General features: G+C 46.2%; 1 pseudogene; it reads left to right on the top strand.

The window, feature by feature from the left end:
- Positions 1-16192: 16192 nt before the first annotated feature.
- On the top strand, positions 16193-22406 carry LOC121439262 (annotated as a pseudogene).
- Positions 22407-27830: the final 5424 nt, after the last annotated feature.

Raw genomic sequence — 27830 nt, forward strand, 5'->3', positions numbered from 1 at the left:
TAGACAAATTATTGAGGCTTTCAGCTAAAAAAGGAATAAAATATAGAGTACAGCATGGTGAACCTTAAAAATAGTGTGCAAATATGACAAAAGGTCATATTATGAAGAATCCAGGATGGGCAAGGCCATGGAGACAGAGAGCTTAGTGTTAGCTAAAGCTGGTGGTGGCTCTGAGAAGTTTAATTGGCACATATTTCCTATTGGGATAATAAAAATATCCAGTCGTTAAGCAATGGCGATGGTTATACAGCCCTGGGACTAAACTAAACATCACCAAATTTTACTTTTTAAAATGGTCAGCAGGGAGTTCAAGGCCAGTCTAATCTACAAAGAGAGTTCCAGGACAGCCAGAGCTGTTCCACAGAGAAACCCTGTCTTAGAAAGGGAGAAAGGGAGGAAGGAAAGGAGGGAAGGAGGGAGGGAGGAAGGGAGGGAGGAAGGGAGGGAGGAAGGGAGGGAGGAAGGGGGGAGGAAAGAAGGGAGGGAGGAAGAAAGGAAGGAAGAAAATGTTTAGCAGGGTCACTTTCTTTTTTTCACTCAGTTCCTTTTTACCTTCCTCTTCCTCCTCCCCTCCTTCCTTTTCTTTCTTTCTTTCTCTCTCTCTCCCTCTCTTTCTCTCTTTCTTTCTTTCTTTTTGAGGCAAGTTCTCACTGTACAGCCTGGCTGGCCTCCAATATCCTCCTACGTCAGCCTCCCAGCTGCAGGGATTACAAACATCATCAGGCCCAGTCCATGGAACTTAACTTCGGTTAAAAAAACGCTTCTTGTTGGTTGAAAAAAAAAAAAAGTTAACCCTTGTTTTCATTCTCTTCTTCCTGGATGAGGTCATTCACACCCACAGCTTCTATTAGCATGTGGATTGGTGCTGTGTCCTGAACTCGGGGTCACTGTGTTCAAATGTTCCAAGTTTCCTGAGGCAGGGCCTAGTAGAGGACAGAGGGCAAACAACAGCTACAGACACAAGCACAGACAGAGGTCCCTCCCAGAGGCCGGGAGGAGACTTGAAGAGTGGCCACTTAGGAATGGAGTTTTTATATCCTGGGTCATGAGCCAATTTGGTCCCACCCACATGTAAATTAGTCATTGAGTTAGGACTAATGGAGATTGGCTAATTTGAATATATATGTGGGAAATTCTGATTGGTTGATGGGTCAGAGACCTGTTAACCTTGGCTTTCTGTTGTCCTTTGACCATTGGGCAGTACAACCGCAGTACAACCGCAAGAGAAGGGTATAAAGTCGACCAGAGTGTCCTGATGTACAGAGCAGAGTAGGCTGGTTATAAGACAGAGGAGACCAGAAACAAAACAGAAGTTACTTTCCTTGGAAAGCTTAACATAGAACAATTCCTTTGTCATGCTAGCTAACACAGGCTTGTGTAGGAATTAGACTATTATTTCTCGTCTCTCCTGATTTCTCTGAGGGCAACTGGGCAGTGAGAAACTCTGGCATACTGTCCGGTCCACTGTGCCTAGTGCAGATGGCCAGAATAAATGAGTGGACTAATATAGGCTTCATCTAAAAGAACCTTTAAGCAAAAAGGGCTCTGCCTTTCTTAGTGTGAAAACCACCCCAACCGAAGACCGTGGGAGGAGCCCCCAAACTTAGCGCAGGTCGCCAAGTCACTCGTCTGCACTCTACGGCACCTCCTTTGCTTCAGTGATTGTCCTCGCCGCGCCCTCGAGACTTCACTCATTGAAAACCCCACCATTGCTTCTCTCAGCCACGGCGTCTTTCACCCTCGGGACCCTCAGGAGCGCTAAATAGTCGTCAGTAGTAAGCAAATGAAAGCCCCTTCATGCTATACAGGCTTGCTCTATGGGTTCAGCAGTGTCCCCGCACCCTAATGATGACGTCACGCACTGTGCTGGTCCCACAAAATGGGTCCCTTCACTGGCTAATCACAGTTATCATTTCATAAATCGGATGGTGTAAACAAAGAGTTTCTTTAAAGCCATTTGGACCTCATGTATCAATGTGAGGCAAATGTGAACTGAGAAAGTCTCTCAGCCTTTGTCTAAACTCTGGAGGAGAAAAATGGCAGCAGCACAGGACCGGGACCAGAATAGTTCTGAATTTAAATTTTATATTCTTTCATCTAAAAATTGAAACCACGTGATGTTAACTAGCCAGCTATACCTTTGAACTTCACAGGGGTTTTACAAGATTTATTTATTTTTAGCTTATGCATATGAGTATCCTGCCTGCATGTATATTAAGTGTACCATCTGCATGGAGTACCTGCTGAGACCAGAAGAGGGTGTCAGGTCCCCTGGAGCTGGAGCTACAGAGGGTTGTGAGCCACCCAGTCAGTGCGTGGTAGGAAGCCAACCTGGGGCCTCTGCGAGAGTGGTAAGTGCTCTTACTGCCTCTTAAACTTCATGGCTTTTGATGGAAAGAAACTAGAGCGTAACATCAAAAGAGCCGGAGACTTTGGTCAGCCATAGTCGTAATAGTTACAGAAACAGTGATCAGTAACAGTGTCTTCTGTGCACTGGATGGTGCTGGGCACTTGATGCATACCGGCTCAGCCCTGGGTAGAGATGAGACTCAGAGGCACAGCTTCACTGAAGATACTCAGCAGCCAGCGTGCCCCAAGTCCATGTGACACCAGAGACAAAGGCGCCTTCATTACCATCACCTGGAGTTCTGGGGTATAATATGAAGGGGGCCTGGCCTGCTTGTTTGTGTTTTCTGTCTTGCCCAGTACCCCCAGCTGTTTAGCCCCAACGAAAATCACGCATAGGTCTCTATAAGTTATAAAGCTGATTGGCCCATTAGCTCTAGCCTCTCACTGGCTAACTGTCACATCTTGATTAAGCTATTTTTCGGATCTGTTAGCCACATGGCTCAGTACCCTTTTTCAGTGGGGCAGATCACATCCTGCTGTGTTAGTCGTCTGGGCAGGAGTGGGAGGAATCAACTTCCTCCTTCCCAGAATTCTCCTGTTCTCATTGTATCATTTCTACTTCCTGTCTGGTTTTCCCACCTATACTTCCTGCCTGGCCAATCAGCGTTTATTTATAACGTGATTGACAGAATACAGACAATTCTCCCGCACCACTGGGGCAAAGGAGACACAGCTCCCCTAAGTCATCCTTCACGTCTTGAGGAGTCTCTTTAGGATTTTAGGGACCTTTCTTTTTTTTTCTTTTTTTCTTTTTGGTTTTTCGAGACAGGGTTTCTCTGTGGTTTTGGAGCCTGTCCTGGAACTAGCTCTTGTAGACCAGGCTGGTCTCGAACTCACAGAGATCCGCCTGCCTCTGCCTCCCGAGTGCTGGGATTAAAGGCGTGCGCCACCACTGCCCGACCGGGACCTTTCTTTATGCCGAACCAGGATGTGTGGCTTGGACACTGAGGAGAATTTCAGGACCAGGCATTTTATGGAGCAGGGTTGGAACTTCATTAAAGATATTTTAATCTAGGCTTAGGCACGAGGATTAGGAGAAAGGGCAGCTTGGGGTGGAGCTGGGGATGTTAGACTCCTCTACGTGTGAATGGGACTCCTCAAAGGAGAAGCTGGGGAAGCTGGGCTCATCGTTATTACAAGGATCTTATAAGGGATTTGATGTTGCTATCTTATCAATGAGTGGTTTCTGAGAGGATCTGATAAAATTAAAATCAATAAAGTTAGCGGCCAGCCCAATGGGTTCTAAGGAAGCAGGTTATTTTACAGTAAATGGTTTGGGTAATAGCTATTTCTCATGAATGTCTGTGAAAGGAGGGGATATTAACCATATCAGCCTTTACAGCCGGTCCGCTGGGTTTTGTTTCCCAGCAGGTGAGAGGCTTCAGTCAGACTCTGAGGTGAGGGGCCCTTCTCCCTTCTTGTGTGCCCACAATTTCCCTGTATTTGTCCTCTCTCATTGTGACAAGCACAAGGCTTGTCTGCAGTCCCAGTTAATCCTCAAAGCCTCCCAGCAAAGAAGCTCAATGCTATTCCTCATTTTACACAGAGGACATGGGGCTTACACGCATAAGTTGCCCAGTGTTACGTAACTTGCATGCTCTGGGAACAGGGACAACTGGGCTCTACCTCTCCTAAGGAAGGTTTTGAGGTAGGGTTTAAACAACTCACTAGCCTAGCAGCCGGGGATTTCCTAATGCCCTGGGAGGGCCTCTGAGAAATGAGACATTCTAGGATTAGGGTGTGTGTGTGTGTGTGTGTGTGTGTGTGTGTGTGTGAAAATACACTGGCAAATTTCATTCTAAAAAGTAAAGTAGTGTTCAACACACACAGAACAAAACTTTTTAAAGAAATGGATGGATTAAGCTCTATCAAAGGTCGCGGGGAAAGCAGGGCTGAGGTGGCTCCCACTTGTATCCCTAACACTTGGAGGCTGAGGAAGCAGATTTGCTGTAGGTTCAAGGGCAGCATGGGATACATAAGACCAGTCTAGCCTGGGCTAATACGTCCTGTCTCAACCACCCAAAACAAAAGGTCAGAGGAGCAAACCTGAAAAAGCTTCCGAATGCCCAAAGCTAGATTAATGGGAGTAATAAAATGCCGATAGTAATGGATTATAACCCAAAGGATAAAGTAAATATCCACCAGTACATATTGATGGAAAAGAATGATTGCGTAAATAAATAAACAAGTAGAGAGACAGAATGCTCCTGCAGATTACAAATTAAAGTAAATATCCATCAGTACATATTGATGGAAACGAATGATTGCGTAAATAAATAAACGAGTAGAGAGACAGAATGCTCCTGCAGATTACAAATTAGGAGGGATGAGAAGATCACCACTTGGCTGCCACCGTAACAACCTCTGCGGGCAAAATTCTATTATTGATATCTGACATAATCGTGGGACATAGATTATAACTGTGAAGTAATAATGATACAGTATTAACTGAGGTCCGTATTAAATTCTGATTTTCTTGGTTTTTACCATTAGTTGGATCTGTCTACCCAACTCTCCCTTATCTACTCCCAGCTGCCTGCTTTCTCTAATTCGCTCCCAAGCTTTCAAAGACTAACAGAAAAAAAAATCCCATGATTGAGGGGTCTAAAAGGAAAGCAAATATATCCAACCATCAGACAGAAAGTAGTTGACAAACGGCAGGCATGACCAGTAGCTTCTGCCTGGCTGCTGTGGTTACGTATGTGGTATCCTCCCCAAGGACTTGAATGTCGGGGCCTGGACCACAGCTAGGAACACTATTTTGGGAAATTCTATAAACTTTAGAAGGTAGAACTTAGGTGGTGGAAACAGGCCTCTGGAAAGTTCTTGGTGTATCTTGTTCCTACATCCTTCTTGTCCCTTTTCTCCACTTGTCTGTGACAAAACTGAATATCTCTACATGCCTCCTATCTGCCCTGGCACTCACTCTGTAGCCTAGGCTGGCCTCAAACCCACAGAGATCCACCCGCCTCTGCCTCCCTGAGTGCTGGGATTAGAGGTGTGTGCCACTACCGCCCAGCTATTTTTAATATTTTAATGTTTAGACTTTTTTTTTATTTTATGTGCATGGGTTGGTTTGTTGCATTCTGAGCACATGTGAATTCCTGCTTGGTGCCTGAGCAAGTCAGATGAGGGCATCAAATCCCCCGGAACAGAGTTATAGACAATTGTGAGAAGACGTGGGTGCTGGGAATAGAGCTTGAATACCCTCTCTATCCTCTGCAAGAGCAACCAGTGCTCTTTACTGACTGGCTCTAATTTTTAAAATCTATCTATCTATCTATCTATCTATCTATCTATCTATCTATGTGTTTCTGTGTGTATGTATATATATATATATTGTCTTAGGGTTTATATATACATATAGATTATATGTATATAAACCCTAAGACAATATACATACACATATATATGTGTGTGTATATAAATATATATGCTATATAGAAACACACATATACATTGCTGTGAAGAGACACCATGACCATAGCAACAAAACTCTTATAAGAAAAATATTTAATTGGGGTGACTGGCTTACAGTTTCAGGGGTTCAGTCCTTTATCATCATGACGTGGAGCATGGCCATGGTGCAGGCAGATGTGGTGCTGGAGCTGAGAATGTTACAGCCTCCAGGCAACAGGAAGTTGACTGACACTCTGGGAGGTATCCTGAGTATAGGAAACCTCAAAGCCACACCCACAGTGACACACTTCCTCCAACAAGGCTATACCGGCTCTGACAAAGCCACACCTCCTAATAGTGCTGCTCCCTGTGAGATTATGGAGCCAATGACATTCAAACCACCACAGGTATACATAGCAGCTATGCTAAGAGTTCTGGTTCCTTCTGAGACCACGTCACCACTCTTAAGGCAATGGATCACCTCTAGAGCTCACTCTGACCCATTAAGGTTTAGACCCCTACTCAGGGCCAAGGCAGCAAAAGTAAACTGTCTGGTTCTGGCCGGCTCTCTTTTCTTTGGGAATTATGATGCTGGTGTTTCTGACTTCTCTCTGGACAGGTTGATTGGAGCATCTTCATCCTGCCTTTAAGCATTTCCATTTTAAAATGATCAAACAGTTCCCATGTGCTCACTAGGCCTTCAAAACTTGCAGCGGCTCAGACCTCTGGCTCCCAGCCAAGGGAGACTCCAGCTGCTGACTGACCCTGCCTGGAAAGTCAACTTGGAAGAGCCGCAAATGTCCTAATCCTCTTCCAAACGACGCTAAGTAGGTTTATCCAGTGACCTGTAAAACCGAATTAGTAAAAGGGACACTTTAATTCCAGCTCGTTAGAGAGTTTCTAAAATCTTCAAGAAAGCCAACACAGCAGATTCTGTGCTGGGATCGGAGGGGGTGTAGGAGGAGAGACACTCCTCCCATTTTCAGTCGCAAAATGTCCTTGCTTTTCAATGACTTTTCCATGGTCATTCTCCACACACACTTTTCTAGGGCTTGAACAGGATGGCAGTCCAACAAGGTCAAGTGATCCCCACTCCACCCGCACCACACACTGGGCCCTGTCCAGCGGCACTCTGGCCGAGCTGCAGGAATCTACTCGGGCTTTTCTCAGAACATCTCCCTGGAGCTGACCTATTGCACAACACCAGGAAACGGTCCATATGAAACCCTGGCTCTCAGAGTGTACATGTTCTGGTTTTTATTCTGCAGCTCTTTTATAAGACATGCTTTCCTTTCCCATAATGTCATCTGGAAGCAATTCCTCCCAACAGCTGGATCTGCTTTCACAATTGGTAAACACGTAAAATGGAAGACTGTGGAAGATGCAGAGATTCGCAGCGGAGCCGCTTCCCCGCCCTGCTTGGCTCGCGTTCTGAGGCTTATCTGGGGTCTCCATACAAGCCTCATCAAAACCCAGAGTGTCTTCAAACAGGCAAGCCTCATCGCATTCCCTTCTTCAGAGGGTCAACATGTTCTCTGGGGGAGAAATTTTCTGAATGCCTTGCAGATAAAATTGATCAGATGCAGGCCAGATCGCCAGCTGCCAAGATCTGCAGGCTCCATGTGGAGGCCAGCCCAGCAGAATCTTCCCAGCATTCCCACACCTCCCTGCGGCCAGCATCTCAGGGTCCCCTGGGAGATCTCCTCAAGAGCATGGCTTTCCGGTGCTGCAGCCACCAACGCCCATCCAGAGAGAACCACAGCCAAAGAAGACTAAGTGGGTCATTAAAGGAGACCACCCCCTAAATGCGATCCTCAGGAACAAGTTTGTGTGCAGACTCAAGCTGGAGACCTGCCCGGTTCTGGAAAGACAGGGCCCGAGAGCACAGCTGTCTGCACAGGGTTGACTCCCTCTCTCCTTTCTGCCCCCAGGGACCAGAGGTTCACTAGCATGGCTAATTCTGGTCCTGAGAATCTAGGGGCGCATGTCAACTGGAATACAGTATGGGGACAAAGTTTAGACTCTCTGCCTTCCATAAACTTCTGGTGGAAGTTTCTAGCGTGCGCGGGAGTGAGGGGGGGGGGGGGCGCAAACTGAACAAGTGGCCCACTTTCAGAGGGTGCTTGGAAGTGGGTCTGTGAACATCTGCTTAGCTACTGAGAAGGTCACAACCCCAACTGGTCCTCTTCTGGGCTGGTGGGAGAGCTTTCCTTCTAAATCCACTCCCCTTTTAGGCAACCATTCTCTGCTCTGCCCCTCCCCCCTCGTGTGATGGGTAACTTTATCAAATTGATGCAACTGCAATCACCTGGGAAGAGGGATTGCTCACGTTGGGTTGCCTCTGGGCATGTCTACGGGGGTGGGGGTGTTAAATGAGTTCATAGAAGTACGAAGATGTGCACTCTGAATGTGGGCAGCCATGTTTTATACTCTGGGTCCTAAACTGTCTCATAGTGAAAAAAGTTAATTTAGCGGTCTGGAAAGATGCCTTCGGTGGTTAAGACTATATACTACTCTTGCAGAAGACCAGAGTTCTGCTCCCAGCACCCAGCAGGAGGCTCACAACCAGCTGTAATTCCAGCTGCAAGGATTCAACTCCCTCTTCTATCTTCTGAGGGCACCTGTAAGCATATACTCAAACACATATATAAAATTAAAAATAGTATGACTTTGTAGACATATGTGATAGTACAGGCCTTTAATCTCAGCATGTGGTGAGCAGATGTGGGAAGAGTTCTGTGGACTAGAGGCCAGGCTTGTCTATGTAGCTAGGTCCCCGTTGGCCAGGGTTACATAGCAAGCAAGATCCTATCTCGCAAATAAATCATAAGAAAAATAAATCTTAAAAAAGCCAGCCAGCTAAGCAGATAAGCGTGAGTGTGTTGATTTCTCTCTGCTCTTCACTAATGTGACCCCTGTTTTCCATTCCTGCAAGCCTTGTCGGCTGTGCTGAACCATAGCCTGGAATTGTGAGCTAAAACTTGGTCAGGTTGTTTAGTCACAGCAAGAGAAATGGAGGTAGGACAGAAGGGCCATCCTTCCCATTGCCAAGGCTCCAGACTCACCAGAAAATCCCAAGGAAGGTGATGGCCCAGCTCCGCAGCCTAAACCACAAACATGCTTTCTCCTGAGAAGCCACAGGGTCTCCACCTACACAGTGCAGCGCGGTGCATTTGCTCAGCCCGTCCACTCCATTCTCCCTCCTCTGACTTGATGGAAGTCCAGGAACAGAATCTACCTTCCAAGTTCTTTACTCAGATCTGTTGGTCTCTTGCCTGGACCTTGGAAATACGGGAGTTTTGAGTTCTATGCCAATGCTTACTCCCTCAGGCCTGGATGTTCTGGTCTGGCTTTATGGGTTCCTGAGAGGGGCCTGGGAGGAATTTGGAGAGCATCACCAGAGCCCAGGATAGAGGGATGGGAGGGCAAGGGCAGACCCCTTGGTTGATTCTGCAAACTGATTGAGGATCAAGGAACCGAAGGCAAAACAGACAAATGCAGGGTGGAATCCTTTTTTGGATACTAATTTAAACCAACCAGGACAAGATATTTTGAGATGATCAGGAAATTTTAGTTGGAACTAAAAACATTTTGGCTGGGCAATGGTAGCATACACCTTTAATCAGGAGTTAGAGACAGGCAGACCTCTGTGAGTTCAAGGCCAGCCTGGACTTCAGAGTGAGTGCCAGGGTAGTCTCCAAAGCTACACAGAGAAATTCTGTATTGGAAAAAAAAAAAACTTTTTTGAAGCTAGGCATGGTGGCACAAGCCTTGAATCCCAGCATTCTAAAGGCAGAGGCAGGCGGATCTCTGAGTTCAAGTCCAGCCTGTTTTACAAAGTGTGTTCCAGGACAGCCAGAGTAATACAGAGAAACTCTGTTTCAAAAAGCAAGCAAACAGGGGCTGGAGAGATGGCTCAGTGGTTAAGAGCATTGCCTGCTCTTCCAAAGGTTCTGAGTTCAATTCCCAGCAACCACATGGTGGCTCACAACCATCCGTAATGAGGTCTGGTGCCCTCTTCTGGCCTGCAGACATACACACAGACAGAGTATTGTATACATAATAAATAAATAAAATGTTAAAAAAAAAGCAAACAAACAAGCAAAAAGAATTTGAGATTATTAAGTTTGGTTTCTGAAATAATAGTATTATGATTATATAAGAAAAAGTCTTTTGAAAGGCCGGAGAGGTAATTCAGTGGTTAAGAGCACTTGCTGTTCTCCCAAAGGACCAGATTTTGGTTCCCAACACCCATACTTAGTGCCCCATAAGCACTTGCAACAACGCCTGCTCCAGGGAACCTGACACCTTCTTTTGATTCTCACAGGTACCTGTACATATGTGGACAGACACACACACAGACACACATACATAGACACAGATTTAAAACAAAACATTTAAAAAAGAGTCTATGTGGAAATATTTAACGCTGAATTTCAGCGTCTGGGGTTTGTTTTTACATGCTTCAGGAAACAATAGCCAAGAATAAACAGCAATAAAGCAGGAAGGCTGTGGTGTTGGTGGCTGGATCTCAGAGTGCATCTAAGGGCTCCTTTGTAGGACTCTCTCCGTGTTTATGTACCATGAAAATGTTTTTGTAATAGAGTTTCGACCATAATCTCGCCATAAACCCTCAAAGGAAACCAATGGTACACCTGTCATTAAGCATCTGTGATAACTGAATTCTGCTCTTGGGTTTATGCCACTGGGTGACAACTGAGTTAAGTTTCCCCTATTACTGACACCCCCAGATCTCTGCACTGTCCCCTCCATGTGCTGACTGCCACCTCTGTTTACTCTGAGGACCATCTTCCAGGAGCAGCTGGATGTAAGCTGGAGACTTCTTCCAGGACCTCAGAGAAGGCGCTCGCTAGAAAAGTTAAGGCCAGGCACGGCACACTTCCTCCCACCCAGGCCTTGGCACCAACTCCCACATCCATTCTACTTTTCCATGGCCTCCTCCAAAGGATCAGCCTTTCTTCTATCTCCAGGCTTTTCTCTGAAGGCTTCCTTCTGTTAGCAGATGTGCTTGATGCTTGGTTTAGGGTGTTTGTTTGTTTGTTTGTTTGGTTGGTTTTTGGTTTTTTAGGACATGGTTTCTCTGTGTACTTTTTTGGAGCCTGTCCTGGAACTCCCTCTGTAAACCAGGCTGGCCTCGAACTCACAGAGATGTGCCTGTCTCTGCCTCCCAAGTGCTGGGTGTTTGTTAGGTATATGAACTAGTCATCAATGAACGAAGATTACAGATTCATATCTTCATGGACTGTTAGCGCACACTCAAGGGTCCAGACACAGTACACAGAAGGAGACTGGAGAAGATGAAGGAAGGAAGTTCAACAGTCCGAGATGTTCAAAAGCCAAATCCAGCAGCTTGGTGTGATAGTGAACTTGTAACTTCAACATTTGAAGGGCCGAGGCAGGAGGATCCAGGCCACACCAGGTTTCATTTCTATTTTTTCTTGAGCCAAGTTTGTAAATGTTGAAACTGTTGGCCAGGCCTAACTAGAATGCAAGTCCCTCGTAGGGACAAGTACACTTTGTCCATTGCTATAGCTCAGTGTCTGAGCTAGGGACCGGAAAGGGCATCTGCCCAGATTCTCTAGATGCACGTTCTGATGAACCTGAGAACGTTCCATTCCAGCCTGTAGATCGTTGTTGTGTTTCCCTTCAAGGCCACATTTGCTTTTTATGCAGAAATAAATTTCTTCTCTTAGGATACATACCTCCAGTAAATCACCTAATTTAGCTGATAAGTAAGCAGTTTGAAACCAAAATCCTAATTAGGTCATGAGAAACACCATGGCTCATATGATAGAAATATGCAATTGCTAGATCCCCAGCAGGCTGAAAGCACTGGATGGAAGGGAGGTAAATTTTCTGCCCCAGAAATCTAGCCAAAGAACTCATTTGAGGACTGAAGCCTCAGGAAAAAGACCCAAGGAAGGAGGCAGAGAAGGAGAGATCGTTTCTGGGGCCCAGAAATTAGGAGTATTTAGATCTCACTTTAGAAGTCCCAATGGTGGCTGGGTTTGTGCTTTGGTTTGACCGTGTTCCTGCGAACTTGCTGATGGGGAGGTCAGAAGGTGGTCTATTATTGAAGGGGATTCAGAGGCTCTGGGGCCTACTCCTGGTTGAAGAGAGAACGAGTCCAATTCTTTTTTTTCTTCTTCTTCTTGGTGTCAACTTCTAATAAAATGTGCTGTTGTCAAATCAGACAGGGGACGGAGTTGGAATTTTACAACTCTGATAAAAGTGAAATAAAATCTTACCATCTTAATCAAAGCATGTGCCACCTGAGCTCGCTCCCCGGCTCATCCCGCGACGTTGGTGCCTCCAAGTGCGGGTTAAGGGTTTGTAAGTGAAGATGGGTTTTGATTAAGTGCCACATTTAGTGTGAAGTGACATACTCTTCATCATTGCACGGGAAGATGGGGACCACAGCAGTTTTACAGTTAGTTCCCAATGTACATCAGGAGTCTAGGAGAGCGGGCATTTTTCAGTTGCCCCTGCCTTTTCAAGAACACAATGAAGGCGTGTAAGTGAGAGTGTGCCTATGTGTACACGTGTGTTTGGAGAGATGGTCAACAGGCAGCTCCCCGGCCTGTGCTAATGGGTGGGTTTCCCTGCTTGGGGTTTGATTTACCTTTGTCACCTAAGGCTGTAGTGCTAAATTCGTCCTCGTTTCTTGAAGTGCTAGGCAAAGGTTCGCATGCCTTTCTCTCCTTTGAAATGCCAGGGTTGCCACGGCTTAGATTTGAAGACAGAGAAGCAGAAGGGAACATTTCAGGTGTTCCATGCCGTTTCAGTCTCTGCTTTCAATGAGAGAAAGGAGACCGGATGGAGCCAGAGCCCCTCGCCTCTGAACCTGGAATGTGGAGCCTCTAGAACCGGAGTCTGATGAACTCAACAGTGGCCGCAGAGAGAAGGAAGTACAGAAACACCCAAGGCTGGTCCGGAATGTCCGTTTAAGAGGCAAGGAGTGGGGTTGATCACGCTCAAGGAAAATGTCTCCCACCTAGAGGCAAGCCCATCTCCAGACCAAATTTCTTACAACGTCACTTACACTGTGCCTGTAACTTGTTCAAAGCCCTCCGGCAATCCCCTCATTACTGAAAATCTGTTCTCCACCCTGGCACACTGCCAAATCCAACTATCTTCTCGCTGTCTCCCAAATACCTGACTGCTAGCCTTGCCCAGGTCACTCCCTGCCTGGAAAGCTGTGTTGTTTCTCGTCCCCATGGAGACGGTTATTCATCTTCCTCAGGCTGGAGGGTACCAATCCTGTTTCAGGAAGAATCCAATGCCCACTTGCCATAACCTCAGCTCCTTTATTTAATGCAGAATCTGAACTGAGAGCCTGCTTGGGCACCTGAGATGGGACAGAGCAAAAGAGATCAGGATGTCTGCTTTCAAAGAGACCATCTGTAGTCCTGGGAGATCTGTCCGCAAACTGAAACAGAATTCAGAAGCAGGCTGTAATGCAGCTGAGCCTTGTCAGGAAAGGGGAGCGAGTAGGAGCTCGGCTAGCTCAAGTTGGAGGCAGGTCGCAGGTTGTTAACTCCAGGGGGTTCTAAAGCAAGCCGATCTGGGGAGGAAAGCGCTAAAGCGGGGACCTTTGACCCAGCAGTCCCAGGTGTCCAAAGGCATGGTTCCCTCTCCCCAGTTTTCTGGTCTTTGGGAGGTGTGGTGGTCTGAATGAGGATGGCCCCTATAGGCTCAGGTATTTGAAAGCTTGATTCCCAGATGCTGGAACTGTTTGGGAAGGATTAGGGGGTGTGGCCTTGATGTAGGAGGTGTTAACTCAGGATGGGCTTTGAGGTTTTAAAAGCCCACTCCAAGTCCGGTGGTGGTGGAGCATGCCTTTAATCCCAGCACTCGGGAGGCAGAGGCAGGCAGATCTCTGTGAGTTCGAGGCCAGCCTGGTCTAGAAGAGCTAGTTCCAGGACAGGAACCAAAAAAGCTACGGAGAAACCCTGTCTTGAAAAAAAAAAAATAAAGCCCACTCCAGCCCAGTCTCTCTCTCTCTCTCTCTCTCTCTCTCTCTCTCTCTCTCTCTCGATGTAAGCTCCCAGCTACAGCTACCACTCCAGAGCCATGCCTTCCTGCCTGTCACCATGTTCCCTGCTGGTCACTGGCTCTAATTCTCTGAAACGGTAAGCTTCGATAAAGTCTTTCTTTTAGAAGGCTCCTCAGTTATACTGTTTCTTCACAGCAATAGAAAAGGAGCTAAGACAGGAGGGATAGAAGCCCTCCTCTTTGATTTCTTCTCCCAGGAGCTGTGCAGCTAACTGGGCTCTGGAAAAGAGTGTAGGTTAGGAAAAGAAAAAGAAAAGCTTTGTTGTTGAATACTGAGTGCAAAGGTATATACCGTATATGTGCATGTGTAGATATAGAATGATGTCCCTATCCACCCATACCTTCCACACCCCCACACCCCACACACCTTTGCTTGCCTGACTCACCCCTCCCCGCTGCTAACCAGCACTTGCTTCTCACACTGTGACCTCACCTGCTTCTGTGACCTATCTCCCTGGACAGTTTCCCAGCCTTATTCTCACTCCCACACCATCTAACCTAAAGGGCTGCCATTCCTGCTCCTTACATCCTACCAATATGACCGTGGACAAGTTCTTTAGCCAGTCAGGGTCTCAGCTGGCTCATCTGCAAAATGGGTTAGCAGAATGTGGTTCTGTGATTCACTCCAGACAATCCATGCACATACTGAGCACGGGGTTTAGTTCATCTATGAAGCATACCTGTGCTTGGGGGAGTATTCTGACTCCTGGGCTTCATGCCCTGCTGCAAATGGCTAGCTTCCTCTTTCTGCTGCACCCTTCCACACGTCTGCCCTCCCCACATGGGGTGGTGTTTCCTGCAGTTCTGGTTTCTCCTTCTGACCCTACTTCCTCTTCTTAGTCACCCCCATTTCTGTCAGTTGCCACCACCCAATCTCATACCCAGCCACCTCCCCACCCCCCAAGCCTACTTTACCTCCCAGGATCCATTAGTCTGGCAGTCTTGGTGCCCTCCGTGCATGGCATGCCAGCCTCCTTGACCACGCCCTCCTCCCATTTTTTTAAATCCACATCAGTTCCACAACTTCCATCATTATATTGCTGATTCTGTGCGACTTCATATAACTTCACCTTTAAGATTTATTTGGTTACCAAAATAAGAATAACTAGCAATAAGTATTGACTATGAGCCAGGCGATGGTAGCACACGCCTTTAATCCCAGCACTAGGGAGGCAGAGGCAGGCGGATCTCTGTGAGTTCGAGACCAGCCTGGTCTACAGAGTTAGTTCCAGGACAGGCTCCAAAGCCACAGAGAAAACCTGTCTCGAAAAACCAAAAAACAAACAAACAAAAAAAAAAAACCACCACCACCAACAACAACAAAAAGTATTGACTATGATCTCTCTCTCTTTTCTAAGACAGGGTTTCTATGTAGCTTTGGAGCCTGTCCTGGAACTAGCTCTTGTAGACCAGGCTGACCTCAAACTCAGAGATCCTCCTGCCTCTGCCTCCCAAGTGCTGGGATTAAAGGTGCGTGCCTCCACCGCCGCCTGGCCTTGACCATATAGGTAAAAACATAACGATCAGCTTGCTGTTAAATGTAATGAAATGTTTGCATGCTCAAGCTAGTAAGTAAGGGTATTCAGCTGAGTGCAGGGATCCAGCCTGGAGCCTGACTCCTTGAAAGGGGAAGACAGGAGGAACAGCAGGGCTATCCTTGGCTACATGGTGATTCTGAGTCAACCTGGGCTACTGAGACCTTGTCTCAAAAACCAAGCAGAAACAAAATAAGGCTACTGATGGAGTTTACATTTTATAGCCACTGAAACAAATATTCAGTGTCTTACCTAGGGTTTTTATTGCTGCGAAGAAACACCATGACCATGGCAAGTATTTGTTGTTGTTGTTGTTGATGTTTGTTTGTTTGTTTGTTGAGACAGGGTTTCTCTGTGTAACAGTCCTGGCTGTCCTGGAACTTTCTTTGTAGACCAGGCTGGCCTCAAACTGAGATTCCCCTCTTTCTGCCTGCCAAGTGCTGGGATTAAAGGCATGTGCCAGACCACAGCAACTCTTGACAGGAAAGCATTTAATTGGGGCTGACTTACAGTTTAGGGATTTAGTCCATTATCATCATGATTATCATCATGGCAGAAGGCATGTCAACACACAGGCAGACACTGTGCTGGTCAAGTAGCTTAGAGTTCTCCATCCAGAGATATTCAGGCAACAGAAGAAAGAACTGAGTCACTGGGACTGGCTGGAACATCTGAGACCTCAAAGCCCACCCCCAGTGACATCCTTCCTCCAATAAAACTACACCTACTCCAACAAGGCCACACCATCTAGCAATGCCACTCCCTCTGAGCCTATGGGGGCTATTTTCACTCAAATGACCACACTCAGTAATTTCAGTTTTGCCTTGCGTTTGGGAGACAAGTCTCCCCGGAGCCCCATTTCAAGTGTTTCTGTGGGATCTTGGCAGATTTGTTGTCCTGTTCAGAATGAATGGCTGGACCCAAGTATTAAAGGAACTGAATGGTCCAGAGAGGAGGAGGAAAAACTCCTGCACTTGGCCAAACTGATGCCAACACAGTAGCGGACCATCGCTCCCATCAATGGAAGAACAGCAGCCCAGTGCTTGGAACACTATGAGTTCCTCCTGGACAAAACTGCCCAGAGGGACAATGAAGAGCAAACAACAGATGTCCCCGAAAACTTAAACCTGGAGAGATAGATACAAACCCAGAAACAGAACCAGCTCGGCCCGATCCAGTGGACATGGATGAGATGAACTTGAGATGCTTTCTGAGGCTCGAGCCCAACTGGCCGATACTCACGGAAAGAAGGCTAAGAGGAAAGAAAGCAAGAGAGAAGGAGCTCTCGTCTTGCTGCCCTCCAGAAAACAGCTTCGAGCAGCTGGCAAAGAAATTCAGAAGAAAAGGAAAAAGAAGAGAGGAGTTGATTGTAATGCCGAAATCCCATTTGAAAAAAAGCCTGTTCTTGGTTTTTATGATACTTCTGAGGAGAATTGCCAGGCCCTTGATGCACATTTCAGGAAGTTATGGCAGCAGGATCTTGATGGGGAACTAAGATCTGAACGAGAAGGAAGAGATAGAAAAAAAGACCAACAGCATTTAAAAAGAAAAAGAGAATCTGATTTGTCATCCGCTATTCTTCAAACTGCCATGCCCCGTGTCTGCGCTCTGTGCGCTGGCACCCAGTTCGCGAGCTTCGGGCAAGGGGGCTGGAGGTTAAAATACACACACAGACAGAGAGACAACGACACAGGTCATCCTTGAATTCCCCAAGCATGCCCCCTTTATTGTGTTCAGGGGCAGATTATATAGAGATAGCCACGCCCCAGCCAAACCCACCAGAAACCACTCTCCTGCCATCAGGAACTCGTGAAGGTCTCATGCTCAGAGCAGCTGTAGGCACTCAGATCAGGGGATTACAAGAAATTCAGGATCTGGGGTCTCACTGCTCCCAACATCAAAGTAGTGGTGTCTCTGAATTTACTAAAAAGACAAGCAAGTTGGTGCTACCTGCCCCTCAGATTTCAGATGCAGAACTCCAGGAAGTTGTCAAGGTAGGTCAGGCCAGTGAGGTTGCTCGGCAGACTACAGAGGAGTCTGGAATCACAAACTCTGCTTCCAGCATTCTCCTGTCTGAGTACAAGGTCACAAACAACAGCATCGCTCTGAGAACACCACAGACACCAGCCTCCCAAGACAGAATTTTGCAGGAAGCTCAGAACCTCATGGCCTTGACCAATGAGGACATTCCACTGAAAGGTGGGCATGAGAGTGACTTCTCTGGTGTGACCCCACAGCGGCAGGTTGTGCGGACTCCAAACACGGTTCTGTCTACCCCTTTTCAGGACTCCTTCTCATGGAGCTGAAGGGAACAGCCCCCAAACCAGTCACTAATGCCACCCCAGGTAGAACACCACTTAGAGACAAGTTAGCCATTAATCCTGGAGATGGAATGGCGGACTACGGTGATCCCTCTTATGTGAAGCAGATGGAACGGGAAGCTCGTTAACATCTCAGTCTATGGTTGTTGGGCCTCCCTGCGCCTAAGAATGATTTTGAAATTGTCATACCAGAAAATGCTAAGAAAGAGTTGGAAGAACGTGAACTAGATGATACTTACGTTGAAGATTCCGCTGATGTGGGTGCCCGAAAGCAGGCCTTAAGAGATGCTGAGCGTGAGAAGGAAATGAAGCGAACACACAAAGCTGTTCAGAAGGCTCTACCAAGACCGTCTGAAGTAAATGAAACTATTTTAAGACCTTTAAATGTAGAACCACCTCTAACAGATTTCCAGAAAAGCAAAGAATTGATCAAAAAAGAAGTGATTACTATGCTTCATTATGACCTTCCCCATCACCCCCATGAGCCGTCTGGAAATAAAAAAGGAAAAACTGCTGGATTTGCTACCAACAATTTTGAGCACATTACCTATCTTGAGCATAGCCCTTATGAGAAGTTCTCCAAAGAAGAACTGAAAAAGGCCCAGGATGTTCTGGTACACGAGATGGAAGTGGTAAAACAAGGAGCCAGGGAGAGCTCTCCAGTGAAGCTTACAACCAGGTGTGGGAAGAATGCTACAGTCAAGTCCTGTCTCTTCCTGCTCAGAGCTGCTACACAAGGGCTCATCTCACAGCAAAAAAAAACAGAATTGGATCTCTTGAAAAGAGACTAGAGATAAACAGAGGTCACATGACAACAGAAGCCAAGAGAGCTGCCAAGATGGAAAAGAAGGTGAAAATTTTGCTTGGCAGTTACCAGTCTCGTGCTACGGGGCTCATGAAACAGTTGAATGATTTATGGGACCAAATTGAACAGGCTCACTTGGAGCTACGCACTTTTGAAGAACCCGAGAAACGCGAAGACCCTGCTATTCCCCGGAGGCTGGAGTGTCTAAAAGAAGATGTTGCAGTGGCCTCAGCAGAGATACGTAGATTTGCCGGTGGAGGAAGAGACCTTACAGGCAAAGTCCGGAAGCACAGCTTATGCTCTGCAACCAGAACTAGTTGCTGGTTTCATACTCTGCAAGCTTGAAACTTATGTTTCTCTTCATTGACAAATTTACCCAGCACCTGTGGTCTCTCAGTTGTTTGTTTTGGATGATACCGATCTTGCGCATTCCATGTTACAGACTTGGACTCCAGGATAATGGGGGTTTAAATTATCCAGACGGTCGTTCATTCTTTGCCAGTGTCATATTTGCAAAATTTCATACTTTAGGCCTTTAATTTAAAAAGCCTGACTTTAAATACTGCCTGTGAGTAAACCCTTGAACAAAAGGAACATGTGAAAAACTAAAAAAATAAAAAAAACTACTATATTATTTAAATCACTTCTTGGCCCATTAGCTCTAGCTTCTTATCGGCTAACTCTTACAGCCAGCTGTCAAAGCCTCGGCTTTAATCCTATCCATATTGCTTACCAAATTAAAGACTCAAGGTCAGAAAAAGAGAGAGACAGTAAAGAGAGATTCAAAGATGAAAAAAAACCTCTAAATGGTTTACTGTGTGTTTAAAAATATATGCAGGCTTGGGAGAGAAAAGAAAAAGGTTAAAAAGTCTTTTAAAAAAAAGAGAGTAGTTGGTTGTGGTGGTGCGCACCTTTAACCCCAACACTTGGAAGACAGAGGCAGGCAGACCTCTGTGAGTTCAAGGTGTGGTGGCACAGGCCTTTAATCCCAGCACTGGGAGGCAGAGACAAGCAAATCTCTGTGAGTTCAAGGACAGCCTGGTCTACAGAATGAGTTCCAGGATAAGATACACAGAAACCCTGTCTCAAAAAGCCAAAAATTAAAAATAAAAGAAATAGAGTTCAGGGCTGGAGAGATGGCTCAGTGGTTAAGAGCATTGCCTGCTCTTCCAAAGGTCATGAGTTCAATTCCCAGCAACCACATGGTGGCTCACAACCATCTATAATGAAGTTTGGTGCCCTCTTCTGGCCTGCACAAACACACAGAGACAGAATATTGTATACATAATAAATAAATAAATATTTTTAAAAAAGAAAAAAAAAGAAATAGAGTTTAAAATAAAGCCATGTAAAGTAGAAAAAACACAGAGAATCTTGATACTGTATGTTATTATGTTCTCTTTGAATTGTTTGAATGCTGAGGAAGGAGCAACAGCTGCCAAAAGATATTTGTTTATAAATGCTGCTGAATTAATCCAAGATAGGTATTTTGAAAGTACCCTGTCTTCAAAATTGACGTCAAAAGGTATGTTACTTTGGAGAAGAGGTTTTGCTTTTGTTTCCACAGGAAATGACAGACTGTGGATTCATTCTGCATTAAGAAAAATCAGGTTTGATTAAGGAAGACCACCTGAGAAATCTCTGGTAGGGACAGATGGCCCGGATGTCTGAGTTCTACATTCAGAATGGATTCAAGACTGCTGCCTGAGATGATCAAGATTTACAGGATAGTTCAGTGAAGGACTTGATTATAGTTCTAAATTTTCTTTAGGTCCCCATAAGATTATCAGCACCCCCAACCAGCAGGAAGTAGCCTGGAAAACTATGCCCACATTCTCAAAAAATGGACTATGGATATTTTCCTTTATTTAAAAAAAAAAAAGAGCCAGGTGGTGGTAGCGCACGCTCTTAATCCCAGCACTCAGGAGGCAGAGGCAGGTGGATCTCTGTGAGTTCAAGGCCAGCCTGGTCTACAAAGGGAGTTCCAGGACAGGCTCCAAAGCTACAGCGAAACCCTGTCTCGAAAAACCAAAAAAAATAAAATAAAATAAAAAATAAATAAAAAAAGAGGGGGAAGTAGTGTGGAAGAATTGTCTGTATTCTGTCAATTATGTTTTAAATATGTGCTGATTTGCCAGTAGCCAGGCGGGAAGTATAGGCGGGACAACCAGATAGGAAGTAGAGGTGGGTCTAGGAGAACAGAATTCTGGGAAGAAGGAAGCCCATTCCTCCACAGTTATGAGCCCACCACAGAAGAAGCAAGATGTGATCTGTCTTGCTGAATAAGGTACTGAGCCACACGACTAGCAAGAATAATGGGCTAATAATGGGCAGTTTATAACTAATGTAGACTCTGTGTGATTTCTTTGGGACCTAATGACTGTGGGAACCAGGCAGGACAGAAATCTCGGACAACACAGAGGTATAAGTTAGCAAGGCTCTTCCAGGGTGATTTGAACACATGAGGATGCCTTCCCATCATCCATTTTTCCAATTGGGTATCATTGTCCCAGCTGCATCCCCATCAAGGCATATAGGGTCCAGAGTAGCTCAGGATTGGTGGCCCTTGTGAGGACAGGGTTAGGGTAGTGGCTGTCATGAGGGACAGGAGATAGATTTTGAAGTTTAGCGGAAACACGTCTTTCAAGTTGTGTGACTGGGTGGCTGGAAGAAGATGAGGATATAGTGCTGCCTGGAGAGGAGGCAGGGAGGCAGTGCTCAAGGAGCCCACAGTTCCCCTCCCCCCATATCTTGCCTACTGACCCTGCCTTACCAACCACCAACTGTAACTCTGTGCCCCATCTCACTAGTCCCTCAAGAGGTGACAACTATGTTAACCCTGCAGAGAGAAGGGAGCCGGGCAGGCAGTTTGCGCCAAAATAATGCTGTTGCTATGTAGCCTGGAATGTGATATTAGGCAGTCAAAATGCAGGCAGCTGAGAGTGTGGGGACCCAGCACGTTCAGAGGCTGTCACTTTCTAGGATCTGATCTCTAAGCAGAAGGCATTTTTGAGGCTCACATACATGGCTCACTCCTTTGCCAAAGTAACACGGGCTTCTTTGAAAACCTGTATAAAGAAAAATTAAAATTGAGCTGTTAAGGGCATGGGCATGTACCGCTCTAGCAGAAACCCTAGGTTCTTTCCCCAGCGTTAATATTGGGCGTCTCACAACAGCCAGTCCCAGGGAACCGGATATCTTCTTCTGACCTCCCTGGGTGCCTGTGCTTTTGTTCACGTGCACACCACACACACACCCACACACTTTAAAACAGAACAAAACCTTTAACAATTTTGAAGAGCTTGAAGGTCCAAGTCCACAGGCTGTGTTCACTGCGTATCCACGCATGCGTGCTGACTTCGTAGAACGCAAGCTTGCCTCTCATACGCACTTTACCAGACATTCAGAAAATCTACTTCTCCTTAAGAAATGGACTTTCTCACAGTGAACATTTCCGAGTAAACAGCACCTACCTCAGAACCAACACCGCCAGACCCCTGATGCCCTACCCAAGCTGCTCGCCCTCCTGCCTTTCCACAGGACAGACTGGTTTGTGAATTTGTGCCTTTAGAATTGTCGTTTCCTGGATTACCAAAGGGACCAACTGTTTGTCCACATCTTGGGGGATGAGTTACAGTTCCTCTTTCATCAATCATCGTTTTAAGTTCTTTGTCCAGGAAATGGCTGGCTCTTAAGCAATCTCTTACTGTCGAATTTAGCTGAAGTGTGTCTACTTTCTTACAGACTCGCCTGACCATTCGATCCCTCCAGTTGCGCTTCTTTGCTGCAAAGCAACATGGTACCCCTCTAGGCAACACCTGGCGGGAGTCATTTCTCGATGACGGAGCTGAGCCTGACTAGACCCTGCTGCTTTTTCAGTGTCTATGAGAGTGACAGAAATAAGTCGCTGAGCCCTTTTAAGAACAGAATTGACACATTTTAGGAAAGCTTTTTTTTTTTTCCTGCTAAGATAGCTTATGGTGCAAAACGAAACGATCTACAGAGGTTGAATCTTAAAAAACCCTTTTTCAAATTGATTTACATGATGAGTTTGACTGCTTTGCATGTATGTGTTTTATGTATGTGTACCACAAGTGGGCCTGATGCCAGAGAAGGTCGGAAGAGGGTGTCAGCTACTTTGGAGTTATGGGTGCTTGTGAGTCGCCATGCTTGTGAGTGGGTGCTGGCTGAGCTGAGGTCCTCTGCAAGAATACGTGCTCTTAGCCACTGAGCCATCTTTGCAGGCCCCAAAAGCAGAATTTGGGCACCTGGCATTAAATTTAAAGTTTTTTTTTTTTTTTTTCAAGACAAGCCTTCCCTATGTAATAGCCCTGGCTGTCCTAAAACTCTCTCTGTAGACCAGACTGGCTTCAAACTTAGAGATCTGACTGCCTCTGCCTCCCAGGTGCTGGGATTAAAGGTGTGCAACACCACCACCTGGCACATTTAAACATTCTTAATAATAGTGACTGACACACAGTGTCTGATGTATGTCTGTAGACAGAGGTTGCTTGCTTGTTTCCCGAAATATTCACACAGAAACTATATTAATTAAAACACTGATTGGCCTATTAGCTCAGGCTTTTTATTAACTCACTCTTACATCTTAAATTAACCCACTTCTATTATTTTATATTTTACCACGAGGCTCATGGTTTACCAGTAAGGTTCCGTCTGGCGTTTGTTTCCTTCAGTGGCTACATGGTGTCTTCCTGACTCTGGCTACTCTCTCTCTCTCTCTCTCTCTCTGAATCTCTGTTGGGATTTTCTGCCTGGCTTTCCTCTGCTAAGCCACTGGCCGAAACAGCTTCTTTATTAACTAATGGCAAGAAAATGTATTCTCAGCATAGAGATGGGAATCCCACATTGTGTGTCTTTGCTGAGAACAGCCTAGGCAGCTACCGGGACAGCTGAGACAGTCCTGAGGAATGGAGTGTTCCTTGGGAATTCCTGCCTAACCATTTGGCAATGGCTTTTGATGAAAGAGAAAAGGTACATCAACAACTGTGGGCAGTAGTGTGCTCTCTTGCCAAAGTCAAGATCTTCCATCTTACGTGGGTTTCTCTTCTTTCTGTGATTAAAACACAATCTACCAGATCACATCTGGGCAATTATCAGATACATGGCTGCGTTATAAGGGGCAAAGATTGCCTTGTCCCCTTCAATCAGCATCATTCCAGCTCTTTCAAGGATTTGGCTTTATTAGACTTAGGATAGTCATACTTTTTTTGCCCCAGGCTCTTTAAGACCCAGCCAGAGTCCTGGTTCCTTTCCTCCGTGGGAGGCTGTTTGTGACCTGTCCCTGAGTCATCTTTAGAACTCTCCTCTTGCCCACGTCCTCCATCTCCTCCTCACACCGGCACTACTCTGTGTCCTTCAAAAGTCCACCAGCTTCAGGGGGAATTCTCACGTCTCCTCACCATTTCCAAGGAGCAGGACCTCATCCTTGAGTCCGCCGCAGAGACAGAGAGCATGGTCGGCGGATTGGGAAAGCCAAGCCTGGGGCGACTCTGAGAAAGATGTTGATTCCAAGAACAGCAAGAGAAGGTGCACGAGGGACTGTCCCAGGAAAGTGGGGTGCACATGACTGAGGGGAGCTGCAGGCTGGAGCAGGGTAAACTGAGTGTTAGGGAGGCCTGGCTTCAGGGAAAGGCTTGTTGTTCTGTTACTAGCATGATATTAAGTCAGCAGTCCCAAGCAGGGGAGCGGACGGGATAGAGGGACAGGTGTGGACAAGTTTTTAGTAGAGCACATTTGAGAACACGGGCACCCGGAGAGTGAGGAAGTCAAAGATACTGATATGGCATTTCTAACCGGAACATACAGCTCTGTTCACGCTATGTGCACCCATTCATAAGTGTGCAACGGCCATGCAGTTTGCATGAGATGTTGGTGTGGACTCTGGGATTAGTACCATGGTTCAAAAGGTGTTTCCATTCAGATGGGAGGGGTCCGGGCTGTGTGAGAAAAACCAAGTTAGACAATATTTAAAAAGTTCCTTTTTCATGCTGACCACCACTCTTCGGAAATGGTATGGGTGGGCTGTGGAAATCGGTGACCAGGAAGGATGTCTCTAAGGCGATCAGTTCCATTTGAGACCTCAAGGATGAGAAGGTGCCATTTAAAGGAGATCTTGGACAACATATTCTAGTTAAATAAAAGAGAGTCAACCAAGGCCCTGGGGTATAGCTCCACACACTTCGGGAATAGAAAGAACACCACTGTGGCATGGTCTGTTCATCTAGGGGGCATTCTGACCTGTTTGTCAGGCTGTCTCTGGAGCCATCTGGCCTTGGAACTTTGTCTTTGGTTCCTAGATACCCTGCATTCTGCCTACATCTCTTTTCTCTTTCTTTTCAGATCAGCTACAACCAGAAGTGACATTAATAGACACAAAAGCCCGTCTAGGGTTAGGAGAGAGAATTAGCACCAGCTTAAGCCGCTGCAGAAACAGATTGGAGAGAAACCCTGGGGCCAGCCTGGCTCCCCTTTCCATGGTTATGGTTCTTAAGCACTTTGACCCATGAACCCCTTCAGAATTTGGACATGTGAAAAATCATACACATACAACATTCCATATACAGCTTTAGAAGGGCTGGTGATAAAAGTTCTGTGTGATTCTCCTAGGGCTCTTTAGCAGCTCAGTTTAAACTAGCCTGTTGGGCTGGAGAGATGGCTCAGAGGTTAAGAGCACTGGCTTCTGGCTACTCTTCCAGAGGTCCTAAGTTCAATTCCCAGCAACCACACGGTGACTCACAACCATCTGTAATGAGGTCTGGTGCCCTCTTCTGGTGAGTAGGCATATATGCAGACATAATATTATATATAATAAATAAGTAAATCTTAAAAAATGTAGACTCATAAACTATGAATTTATTTTTTAAAAAAAACCTAGCCTGTTTTCTCAAAAGAATGAATAGAGGTGCAAAATTCACCCTCTAAAGAGGAATCAGCCTTCAGCCACCAGTTCTAATGTCTGTTCTGTATTCAAGAGAGACACACCCACACAGGGCAAAGCGACACGTGCTGACGGGGAAAGCATGTTGGCACAGCTCTTACTCTGCAACACATGGATTGTCTTATCCCCTTGGCATGCTTTGCCCAGAGGCAGGCTTGATATTGCCCCATTTTATATATGGGGAAACTAAAGGGCAGGCGGCCAATCAGGTGCCTGCAGTAACTGGGCCAGCTGGTCGCTGCCCTGGAATGAAAACCTACATCTTGTCATTCCCAGCTGCAGGTTCCTCCAGAAGCCCTGGTCAGGGCTCCTTTTCTCCCTCTCTGTCCCATATTTACCCCTCGGCCTGGTGACATCCCTGCAAAGGAGGCAGTACACACACCGGGGTCCGTGTGGACCTCCAGTGGGAACGTAGATGTGGGGCAAATATTTTCCGACGCAGGAGAAAAACACGAAGCTCACCTCCAGAATCAAAGGATGTGAGGTTGAGGGGAACTTTCCAGAAGGATGTTTTCTAGGTTGGTTACATCTGGAATCATTTCTTTTATCTTTTGAAGACTTCACGTTTCTCGCCAAACGTCTACAGAGACGAACTTTGAGGCCTGCACCTTTAGGATTGACACTCGTTTCTCCTACTGTTCCACGGGACGGGGGGGTGGGGGGTGGGGGGTGTCGCCTTGCCCAGAAAACTGGGCCCATACTTCTTGTCGTTCACCAGGATAAACGCCAAGTGGATCAGAAATCCTGATGTGAATCATAAACCATAAAAATGTTAGGGGGAAACTCGGGAGGATTTATTTATATCGTGGGTGTGGGGGAAGTCCATGATTCGAACTGTGTGTGCAACACACCTGCCGTTCCAGGTTATAGCGGGGAACACGAGACACACCCTCCCCAACGAGTACTAAGGATCCTTAACCTGGGTTCCTTTCCTCCAAAGAGGAGATCAGATGAGAAGAAACCAGTTAGGCTGGTGGCGCCCACTTCTCGTGTTGCCTGCTTGGCAGAAGGTTTAAAATTGTTGTGTCTCACAAAGGGAGACAGTCTATTGGTCATGGTGATGTATACCTCAGTCCCCTCTAGAGACTCTGGGTTTGGACCCCAGAATCTTAGAGCACCTTGACAACACAAAAAGAGAGGATTGAGGGGACACCATTAAGTGTCACAATGCATGAAACACTGTCTGAGCTCAACCTAACACTCAAATGAATGTTTTCTAATGAGAAATAAAACCTCTAAATGCAGCGAAAGAAAAACGTTAATAAATTCAACGACCTTATTCAGAAATGGTTGCCTCTCAAGGACATTAAAGGTTGTGAGAAAATTCTTGTCAAATTTATCGTGGGCACAGGTTTAGCTGTGATATTAGGGATATGAGGGACATTTAAATGTTGGAGAAAAATGTCACAACTTGATAGGAAGTCAGGCAAAAGGCATAGATAGCTTACCCGCACATAAAATAGATGTTTCTAAATAGACTTTGAAAATATGGAAATGTGGGCTGGAGAGATGGCTCAGAGGTTAAGAGCACTGCCTGTTCTTCCAAAGAGTTCAATTCCCAGCAACCACATGGTGGCTCACAGCCATCTGTAATGGGGTCTGGTGCCCTCTTCTGGCCTGCAGACATAACACAGGCAGAATATTGTATACATAATAAATATATATTAAAAAAATATGGAAATGTGTCAGCTTCCACCCACACTGCCATACAGGCCGAGTAGAAGCACCCTAGCCTATCAACCCGCCAGGGTGCCAGAAGTGTGTAAGGCATTCTGTTAGCATGACTGCAGGGAAAGGGGCCTCCTCCTGTTCCTGAGTGAGGACAGAAAGTGGCACAATCTCTTTGGAAGGAATTTGGAGATATTTAGTAAGACCACTTTGTATTTACCTTTGACCCAGCGGTCCTAACTCCAGGAATTTGCCCTGCAAGTGTGTGTCCCCAAAATAAGACACCTTCAAGGCTACTCATGGCATGGAGTTTGTCACAGAAAAACGTCAGAAGCCACCTGAATGCTCGGTTTCATGAGACCCAATAGGATGAAGGATGGCGGGTTCCCGTGATAAAGAGCCACAGAACTAGAAGCGGGCAGATGAGTGCTTCCGGGACGTAGTGAGTGCAGAGAAAACAAAGTAATAAAGAGCAGATGGAGCACACTAATTTTTTTTTTTTTTCGAGACAGAGTTTCTCCGTAGCTTTTGGTTCCTGTCCTGGAACTAGCTCTTGTAGACCAGGCTGGCCTCGAACTCACAGAGATCCGCCCGCCTCTGCCTCCCGAGTGCTGGGATTAAAGGCGTGCGCCACCACCGCCCGGCACTAATTTTATATA

The sequence above is a fragment of the Microtus oregoni genome, unplaced genomic scaffold, assembly GCF_018167655.1.
Source record: "Microtus oregoni isolate MIOR12 unplaced genomic scaffold, Mior012 000060F_ref0000265, whole genome shotgun sequence".
In the NCBI taxonomy this organism is placed as follows: domain Eukaryota; kingdom Metazoa; phylum Chordata; class Mammalia; order Rodentia; family Cricetidae; genus Microtus; species Microtus oregoni.